This window comes from Ictalurus punctatus, chromosome 7 (genome assembly GCF_001660625.3).
Source record: "Ictalurus punctatus breed USDA103 chromosome 7, Coco_2.0, whole genome shotgun sequence".
In the NCBI taxonomy this organism is placed as follows: Eukaryota; Metazoa; Chordata; class Actinopteri; order Siluriformes; family Ictaluridae; genus Ictalurus; species Ictalurus punctatus.
Window position 1 is genome coordinate 4,523,380 of NC_030422.2, and position 10,134 is coordinate 4,533,513.

A 10,134-nucleotide genomic window follows, 5' to 3' on the forward strand; every position below is an offset into this window, starting at 1 on the left:
TACAAAAGACCAATCCTTCAAGGTATTGTGGGGCAGAGGTATTTATGAAACTCAGCAACTCACAACTGGGGTTCTTCAGGGGTCAGTTCTGGGTCCACTTCTCTTTTCTATTATACTACATCTCTGGGGCAGGTGATTGAGTCTCATGGCTTCTCATATCATTCCTATGCTGATGACAACCAGCTCTATTGTCCTTCCAGCTGATGATACATCTGTTCTGCACGAATCTCTGCTTGCCAGTCTGACATCTCGGACTGGATGAGGGAAACACCACCTTAAGCTCAACTTGGCAAAATCGGAGCTTCTCGTCATCCCAGCCTGCCCCTCAATCAACCACAACCTCACTTTTACCTTGGCTCCAGCACACTCAAGCCAACCAGGACAGCCAGGCACGTTGGGGTTATTTTTGATAACAGCTTGACCTTTACAGACCACAATTCAACAACTGCATAGTCCTGTAGGTTCATTCTGTATAACATCAAGAGAATCAGACCGTATCTCACCAAACAAGCTACACAGCCACTAGTCCAGGCTCGTCATATCAAAACTGGACTACTGCAATACACTACTGTCGGGCCTCCCAGCCAGCTCCATCAAAAACCTCCAGATGATTCAGAATGCATCATCATACCCCCTTCATCTCCCTCCACTGGCTTCCTGTGGCTGCCTGTGTCAAATTCAAGGCTTTGATGCTCACGTAGAAGACCATGTCAGGAACAGCACCCGTACCTCAACACTATCCTGAAGGCTTACGTTCCCATGCAATCTGCGATCGATTGGTGACGATGCTTAGTAGTACACTACTCAGTTTGGCTCGAGGTCCGTTTCCAGAATCTTCACACTAACTGTCCCTCAGTGGTGGAATGAACTTCCGACCTCAATCCAGACCACAGAATCTGTCACTATCTCAAAAAACAGCTAAAAGACCCACCTCTTCTGTGAGCACATAACTAACCCCTAAAACACAAACCCACATTATCCTTAATGGGGATACACCTGCTCCCATTCACACCTGAGACCTTGTAACACTAACAACTTACATGACACCGGGGAGGAAAATGGCTAATTGGCCCAATTTGGACATTTTCACTTAGGGGTGTACTCACTTTTGTTGCCAGCGGTTTAGACATTAATGGCTGTGTGTTGAGTTATTTGAGGGGACAGCAAATTTACACTGTTACACATGCTGTACACTCACTACTTTACATTGTAGCAAAGTGTCATTTCTTCAGTGTTGTCACATGAAAAGATATAATCAACTATTACAAAAATGTGAGGGGTGTACTCACTTGTGTGAGATACTGTATGTTCCAGTATATACTAATCAGACATCTAGTATGCAATACGCATAATTATGGGGCTTTTGTAATTGTTAGGATTTTTAGGTGTACATGCACCAAGAGTGCAGGAACCCTTTGTAACTGTTAGTATTTTTATTCTTCTGCTTATTATTATTTTTCTGCCTTAAAATTGATCATGCAGACCAACCAGGAATCCTACTGACATAAAACTTGGTGAACAGGTAGAACCCGCTCCCGCTACTCAGGCAAGTTAAATGGGCTGTATTGGCTTAATGGCCTATAGCACAGAGTTTTACGTTTTGTAAAAATGCAAAAGTTGATGAAAAAGTATGATAAGGTGAAAAAAGTGACATTTTATGTCTAGAAAGTCAGTTTTCATCAAAAGTACAATAACAAAACTAGTTCCCATTCATCCTGTGTCTCCATTACACACTTGTGCTCTTTATCCGCTCAAAACGCTATAAGCGAACGAGAAGGCGCTAGGAGCAAAGGAAAGTGGTTTTTCTAACAAACTCATATAATCAGTTGCCGACCTACTCCAATTTGATTTTTTTTCACATAGTTAGACATAATATAGTACTATGAAATGTTTCTGACCCAAAATATTACGAAATATGATTGTTTACATTAAAATGCAAAAGTGATGAAAAAGTATGATAAGGTGAAAAAAGTGACATTTTATGTCTAGAAAGTCAGTTTTCATCAAAAGTACAATAACAAAACTAGTTCCCATTCATCCCTGTGTCTCCATACACACTTGTGCTCTTTATCCGCTCAAAACGCTATACAGCGAACGAGAAGGCGCTAGGAGCAAAGGAAAGTGGTTTTTCTATACAAACTCATATAATCAGTTGCCCGACTTACTCCAATTTGATTCTTTTCACATAGTTAGACATAATATAGTACTATGAAATGTTTCTGACCCAAAATATTACGAATATGATTGTTTACATTAAAATGCAAAAGTTGATGAAAAAGTATGATAAGGTGAAAAAAGTGACATTTTATGTCTAGAAAGTCAGTTTTCATCAAAAGTACAATAACAAAACTTAGTTCCCATTCATCCTGTGTCTCCCTTACACACTTGTGCTCTTTATCCGCTCAAAACGCTATAGAGCGAACGAGAAGGCGCTAGGAGCAAAGGAAAGTGGTTTTTCTAACAAACTCATATAATCAGTTGCCCGACCTACTCCAATTTGATTTTTTTCACATAGTTAGACATAATATAGTACTATGAAATGTTTCTGACCCAAAATATTACGAAATATGATTGTTTACATTAAAATGCAAAAGTTGATGAAAAAGTATGATAAGGTGAAAAAAGTGACATTTTATGTCTAGAAAGTCAGTTTTCATCAAAAGTACAATAACAAAACTAGTTCGCATTCATCCTGTGTCTCCCTTACACACTTGTGCTCTTTATCCGCTCAAAACGCTATAGAGCGAACGAGAAGGCGCTAGGAGCAAAGGAAAGTGGTTTTTCTAACAAACTCATATAATCAGTTGCCCGACCTACTCCAATTTGATTTTTTTCACATAGTTAGACATAATATAGTACTATGAAATGTTTCTGACCCAAAATATTACGAAATATGATTGTTTACATTAAAATGCAAAAGTTGATGAAAAAGTATGATAAGGTGAAAAAAGTGACATTTTATGTCTAGAAAGTCAGTTTTCATCAAAAGTACAATAACAAAAGTAGTTCGCATTCATCCTGTGTCTCCTTACACACTTGTGCTCTTTATCCGCTCAAAACGCTATACAGCGAACGAGAAGGCGCTAGGAGCAAAGGAAAGTGGTTTTTCTAACAAACTCATATAATCAGTTGCCCGACCTACTCCAATTTGATTTTTTTCACATAGTTAGACATAATATAGTACTATGAAATGTTTCTGACCCAAAATATTACGAAATATGATTGTTTACATTAAAATGCAAAAGTTGATGAAAAAGTATGATAAGGTGAAAAAAGTGACATTTTATGTCTAGAAAGTCAGTTTTCATCAAAAGTACAATAACAAAACTAGTTCGCATTCATCCTGTGTCTCCTTACACACTTGTGCTCTTTATCCGCTCAAAACGCTATAGAGCGAACGAGAAGGCGCTAGGAGCAAAGGAAAGTGGTTTTTCTAACAAACTCATATAATCAGTTGCCCGACCTACTCCAATTTGATTTTTTTCACATAGTTAGACATAATATAGTACTATGAAATGTTTCTGACCCAAAATATTACGAAATATGATTGTTACATTAAAATGCAAAAGTTGATGAAAAAGTATGATAAGGTGAAAAAAGTGACATTTTATGTCTAGAAAGTCAGTTTTCATCAAAAGTACAATAACAAAACTAGTTCCCATTCATCCTGTGTCCCCATTACACACTTGTGCTCTTTATCCGCTCAAAACGCTATAGAGCGAACGAGAAGGCGCTAGGAGCAAAGGAAAGTGGTTTTTCTAACAAACTCATATAATCAGTTGCCCGACCTACTCCAATTTGATTTTTTTCACATAGTTAGACATAATATAGTACTATGAAATGTTTCTGACCCAAAATATTACGAAATATGATTGTTTACCTTAAAATGCAAAAGTGATGAAAAAGTATGATAATGGTGAAAAAAGTGACATTTATGTCTAGAAAGTCAGTTTTCATCAAAAGTACAATAACAAAACTAGTTCGCATTCATCCTGGTCTCCCTTACACACTTGTGCTCTTTATCCGCTCAAAACGCTATAGCAGCGAACGAGAAGGCGCTAGGAGCAAAGGAAGTGGTTTTTCTAACAAACTCATATAATCAGTTGCCCGACCTACTCCAATTTGATTTTTTCACATAGTTAGACATAATATAGTACTATGAAATGTTTCTGACCCAAAATATACGAAATATGATTGTTTACCTTAAAATGCACAAAGTTGATGAAAAAGTATGATAAGGTGAAAAAAGTGACATTTTATTTCTAGAAGTCAGTTTTCATCAAAAGTGCACTAACAAAACTTGTTCCCATTCATCGCCGTGTCCCCATACACCACATTGTGCTCTTTATCCCCCTCAAAACCGCTCTACAGCGACGAGAAGGCGCTAGGAGCAAAGGAAAGTGGTTTTTCTAACCAAACTCATATAATCAGTTGCCCGGACCTACTCCAATTTGATTCTTTTTCACATATTTAGGACATAATATGTAGGAAAGAATCAAATTGGAGTAGGTCGGGCAACTGATTATATGAGTTTGTTAGAAAAACCACTTTCCTTTGCTCCTAGCGCCTTCTCGTTCGCTGTTATAGCGTTTTGAGCGGATAAAGAGCACAAGTGTGTATGGGGACACGGGATGAATGGGAACAAGTTTTGTTATTGCACTTTTGATGAAAAACTGACTTTCTAGACATAAAATGTCACTTTTTTCACCTTATCATACTTTTTCATCAACTTTTGCATTTTAAGGTAAACAATCATATTTCGTAATATTTTGGGTCAGAAACATTCCATAGTACTATATTATGTCTAAATATGTGAAAAGAATCAAATTGGAGTAGGTCGGGCAACTGATTATATGAGTTTGTTAGAAAAACCACTTTCCTTTGCTCCTAGCGCCTTCTCGTTCGCTGTATAGCGTTTTGAGCGGATAAAGAGCACAAGTGTGTATGGGAGAACGAGATGAATGGGAATTAGTTTTGTTATTGTACTTTTGATGAAAACTGACTTTCTAGACATAAAATGTCACTTTTTTCACATTATCATACTTTTTCATCAACTTTTGCATTTTAATGTAAACAATCATATTTCGTAATATTTTGGGTCAGAAACATTTCATAGTACTATATTATGTCTAAATATGTGAAAAGAATCAAATTGGAGTAGGTCGGGCACCTGATTATATGAGTTTGTTAGAAAAACCACTTTCCTTTGCTCCTAGCGCCTTCTCGTTCGCTGTATAGCGTTTTGAGCGGATAAAGAGCACAAGTGTGTATGGGGTCACGGGATGAATGAGAAATAGTTTTGTTATTGCACTTTTGATGAAAACTGACTTTCTAGACATAAAATGTCACTTTTTTCACCTTATCATACTTTTTCATCAACTTTTGCATTTTAAGGTAAACAATCATATTTCGTAATATTTTGGGTCAGAAACATTTCATAGTACTATATTATGTCTAAATATGTGAAAAGAATCAAATTGGAGTAGGTCGGGCAACTGATTATATAAGTTTGTTAGAAAAACCACTTTCCTTTGCTCCTAGCGCCTTCTCGTTCGCTGTATAGCGTTTTGAGCGGATAAAGAGCACAAGTGTGCTATGGGAGACGGGATGAATGGGAATTAGTTTTGTATTGTACTTTTGATGAAAACTGACTTTCTAGACATAAAATGTCACTTTTTTCACCTTATCATACTTTTTCACCAACTTTTACATTTTAAGGTAAACAATCATATTTCGTAATATTTTGTGTCAGAAACCTTTCATAGTACTATATTATATCTAACTATGTGAAAAAAAATCAAATTGGAGTAGGTCGGGCAACTGATTATATGAGTTTGTTAGAAAAACCACTTTCCTTTGCTCCTAGCGCCTTCTCGTTCGCGTGTATAGCGTTTTGAGCGGATGAAGACTACAAGTGTGTATGGGGACACGGGATGAATGGGAATTAGTTTTGTTATGCACTTTTGATGAAAACTGACTTTTCTAGACATAAAATGTCACTTTTTTCACCTTATCCTACTTTTTCATCAACTTTTACATTTTAATGTAAACAATCATATTTCGTAATATTTTGTGTCAGAAACATTTCATAGTACTATATTATGTCTAAATATGTGAAAAGAATCAAATTGGAGTAGGTCGGGCAACTGATTATATGAGTTTGTTAGAAAAACCACTTTCCTTTGCTCCTAGCGCCTTCTCGTTCGCTGTATAGCGTTTTGAGCGGATAAAGAGCACAAGTGTGTATGGGACACGGGATGAATGGGAATTAGTTTTGTTATTGCACTTTTGATGAAAACTGACTTTCTAGACATAAAGTCACTTTTTTCACCTTATCATACTTTTTCATCAACTTTTGCATTTTAATGTAAACAATCATATTTCGTAATATTTTGGGTCAGAAACATTTCATAGTACTATATTATGTCTAAATATGTGAAAAGAATCAAATTGGAGTAGGTCGGGCACCTGATTATATGAGTTTGTTAGAAAAACCACTTTCCTTTGCTCCTAGCGCCTTCTCGTTCGCTGTATAGCGTTTTGAGCGGACAAAGAGCACAAGTGTGTATGGGGAGACGGGATGAATGGGAACAAGTTTTGTTATTGCACTTTTGATGAAAACTGACTTTCTAGACATAAAATGTCACTTTTTTTTCACCTTATCCTACTTTTCATCAACTTTTACATTTTAATGTAAACAATCATATTTCGTAATATTTTGTGTCAGAAACATTTCATAGTACTATATTATGTCTAAATATGTGAAAAGAATCAAATTGGAGTAGGCGGGCAACTGATTATATGAGTTTGTTAGAAAAACCACTTTCCTTTGCTCCTAGCGCCTTCTCGTTCGCTGTATAGCGTTTTGAGCGGATAAAGAGCACAAGTGTGTATGGGACACGGGATGAATGGGAATTAGTTTTGTTATTGCACTTTTGATGAAAACTGACTTTTAGACATAAAGTCACTTTTTTCACCTTATCATACTCTTTTCATCAACTTTTGCATTTTAATGTAAACAATCATATTTCATAATATTTTGGGTCAGAAACATTTCATAGTACTATATTATGTCTAAATATGTGAAAAGAATCAAATTGGAGTAGGTCGGGCAACTGATTATATGAGTTTGTTAGAAAAACCACTTTCCTTTGCTCCTAGCGCCTTCTCGTTCGCTGTTATAGCGTTTTGAGCGGATGAAGAGCACAAGTGTGTATGGGGACACGGAATGAATGGGAATTAGTTTTGTTATTGTACTTTTGATGAAAACTGACTTTCTAGACAATAAATGTCACTTTTTTCACCTTATCATACTTTTTCATCAACTTTTGCATTTTTACAAAACGTAAAACTCTGTGCTATAGGCCATTAAGCCAATACAGCCCATTTAAACTTGCCTGAGTAGCGGGAGCGGGTTCTACCTGTTCACCAAGTTTTATGTCAGTAGGATTCCTGGTTTGGTCTGCATGATCAATTTTAAGGCAGAAAAATAATAATAAGCAGAAGAATAAAAATACTAACAGTTACAAAAGGGTTCCTGCACTCTTGGTGCATGTACACCTAAAAATCCTAACAATTACAAAAGCCCCATAATTATGCGTATTGCATACTAGATGTCTGATTAGTATATACTGGAACATACAGTATCTCACACAAGTGAGTACACCCCTCACATTTTTGTAAATAGTTGATTATATCTTTTCATGTGACAACACTGAAGAAATGACACTTTGCTACAATGTAAAGTAGTGAGTGTACAGCATGTGTAACAGTGTAAATTTGCTGTCCCCTCAAAATAACTCAACACACAGCCATTAATGTCTAAACCGCTGGCAACAAAAGTGAGTACACCCCTAAGTGAAAATGTCCAAATTGGGCCCAATTAGCCATTTTCCCTCCCCGGTGTCATGTAAGTTGTTAGTGTTACAAGGTCTCAGGTGTGAATGGGGAGCAGGTGTATCCCCATTAAGGATAATGTGGGGTTGGTGTTTTAGGGGTTAGTTATGTGCTCACAGAAGAGGTGGGTCTTTTAGCTGTTTTTTGAAGATAGTGACAGATTCTGTGGTCTGGATTGAGGTCGGAAGTTCATTCCACCACTGAGGGACAGTTAGTGTGAAGATTCTGGAAACGGACCTCGAGCCAAACTGAGTAGGTACTACTAAGCATCGGTCACCAATCGATCGCAGATTGCATGAGGGAACGTAAGCCTTCAGGATAGTGTTGAGGTACGGGGTGCTGTTCCTGACATGGTCTTCTACGTGAGCATCAAAGCCTTGAATTTGACACAGGCAGCCACAGGAAGCCAGTGGAGGGAGATGAAGGGGGTATGATGATGCATTCTGAATCATCTGGAGGGTTTTGATGGAGCTGGCTGGGAGGCCCGACAGTAGTGTATTGCAGTAGTCCAGTTTTGATATGACGAGCCTGGACTAGTGGCTGTGTAGCTTGTTTGGTGAGATACGGTCTGATTCTCTTGATGTTATACAGAATGAACCTACAGGACTATGCAGTTGTTGAATTGTGGTCTGTAAAGGTCAAGCTGTTATCAAAAATAACCCCAACGTGCCTGGCTGTCCTGGTTGTGCTTGAGTGTGCTGGAGCCAAGGTATAAAGTGAGGTTGTGGTTGATTGAGGGGCAGGCTGGGATGACGAGAAGCTCCGATTTTGCCAAGTTGAGCTTAAGGTTGGTGTTTTCCCTCATCCAGTCCGAGATGTCAGACTGGCAAGCAGAGATTCGTGCAGAAACAGATGTATCATCAGGCTGGAAGGACAAATAGAGCTGGTTGTCATCAGCATAGGAATGATATGAGAAGCCATGAGACTCAATCACCTGCCCCAGAGATGTAGTATAAATAGAAAAGAGAAGTGGACCAGAACTGACCCCTGAAGAACCCCAGTTGTGAGTTGCTGAGTTTCATAAATACCTCTGCCCCACAATACCTTGAAGGATTGGTCTTTTGTATTTTTACATGTACTTGAGAAGGGGTGTTTGTCTTAATTTTATTGATTTATTGTCTTTTTTATTGATTTTAATTATTAATTCTATATTATTTTACATTATATATATATATATATTGTAAGGGAATTAGCCTAGGGAAGGGCTGAGCACAGACTCACAAGAGGCAGGTTTTAGTGATCCAGTGTTTAGGGTTTTATTTTTTCTATGTAGGTGCTGTCTGCAGTGAGGAGGCGTGAGTGTGAGGGGGTTTTGTGGGGGTGTGGCTGGCGTTGCGACGCTCCCGAGGGCGTGTCGGGGTTCCCAGGAGGTGTGTGGGGGGTTTTCCCGTGCTGTCATCCACCGCTGGGCTGCTGGAGTCCTCTATGATGCGATCCCGCAGCATTCGGCCAATTTCTTCCTCGATGACTTTGCGCTGGGCCTCTGGAACACGGTAGGGCCTTTGTCTTACCACTACGCCGGGAGGAGTTTGATCTCGTGGTGGACCAGCTGTGTCATCCCTGGGGAGGCCGAAAACACATCAGAGAATTGGTCTACCAACTCGGTGAGCTCCTGTTCTGGGCAAGGTCCTCCCCCAAACCGACCAAGATACGCTTGCCATGGTCTGTGTCCCGGGCCGCGTACGCCGACACTACCGGTGCCAGTTCCACCCACTTCTTTAGAAGGTTCGCGTGGTAGAGCTTCTCCTCCGCGCGCTTACCGGACTGTTGCAGGCGGCAGTTGACGGGGGCCCCGGCGCTCGAGGACTGTGATACGGGCCTTGCACACCGGGCCAGGAACTTTCAGGCGCTGCTGGGTACTAACACGAGTACTCGATCCCCCGGCTGGAATTCTCGGGGCTGCGCCGGGCAGTTGTATACCCTTCGTTGCTGCTCCTGCGCGGCGCGCATGTGCTCCCGGACGATTGGAGCTACCCGATCGATCTCCGCTTGCATCTCCTGCACATATTCGACAACTGAGCGAAATGGGGACGGTTGCTCCTCCCAGGCTTCGCAGGCCACGTCCAACAGTCCCCTGCGGGCGCCGTCCGAAAAGGAGCTCAAAGCGCTGAAGCCCGTGGACACCTGGGGGCACTCTCAGATGGCGAAAAGCACGTAGGGGAGGAGGAGGTCCCCATTCCTCCCCTCCTCGTCCACCACCCGGCGTGTCATCCGTTTGAGCGTCTGGTTGAATCGCTC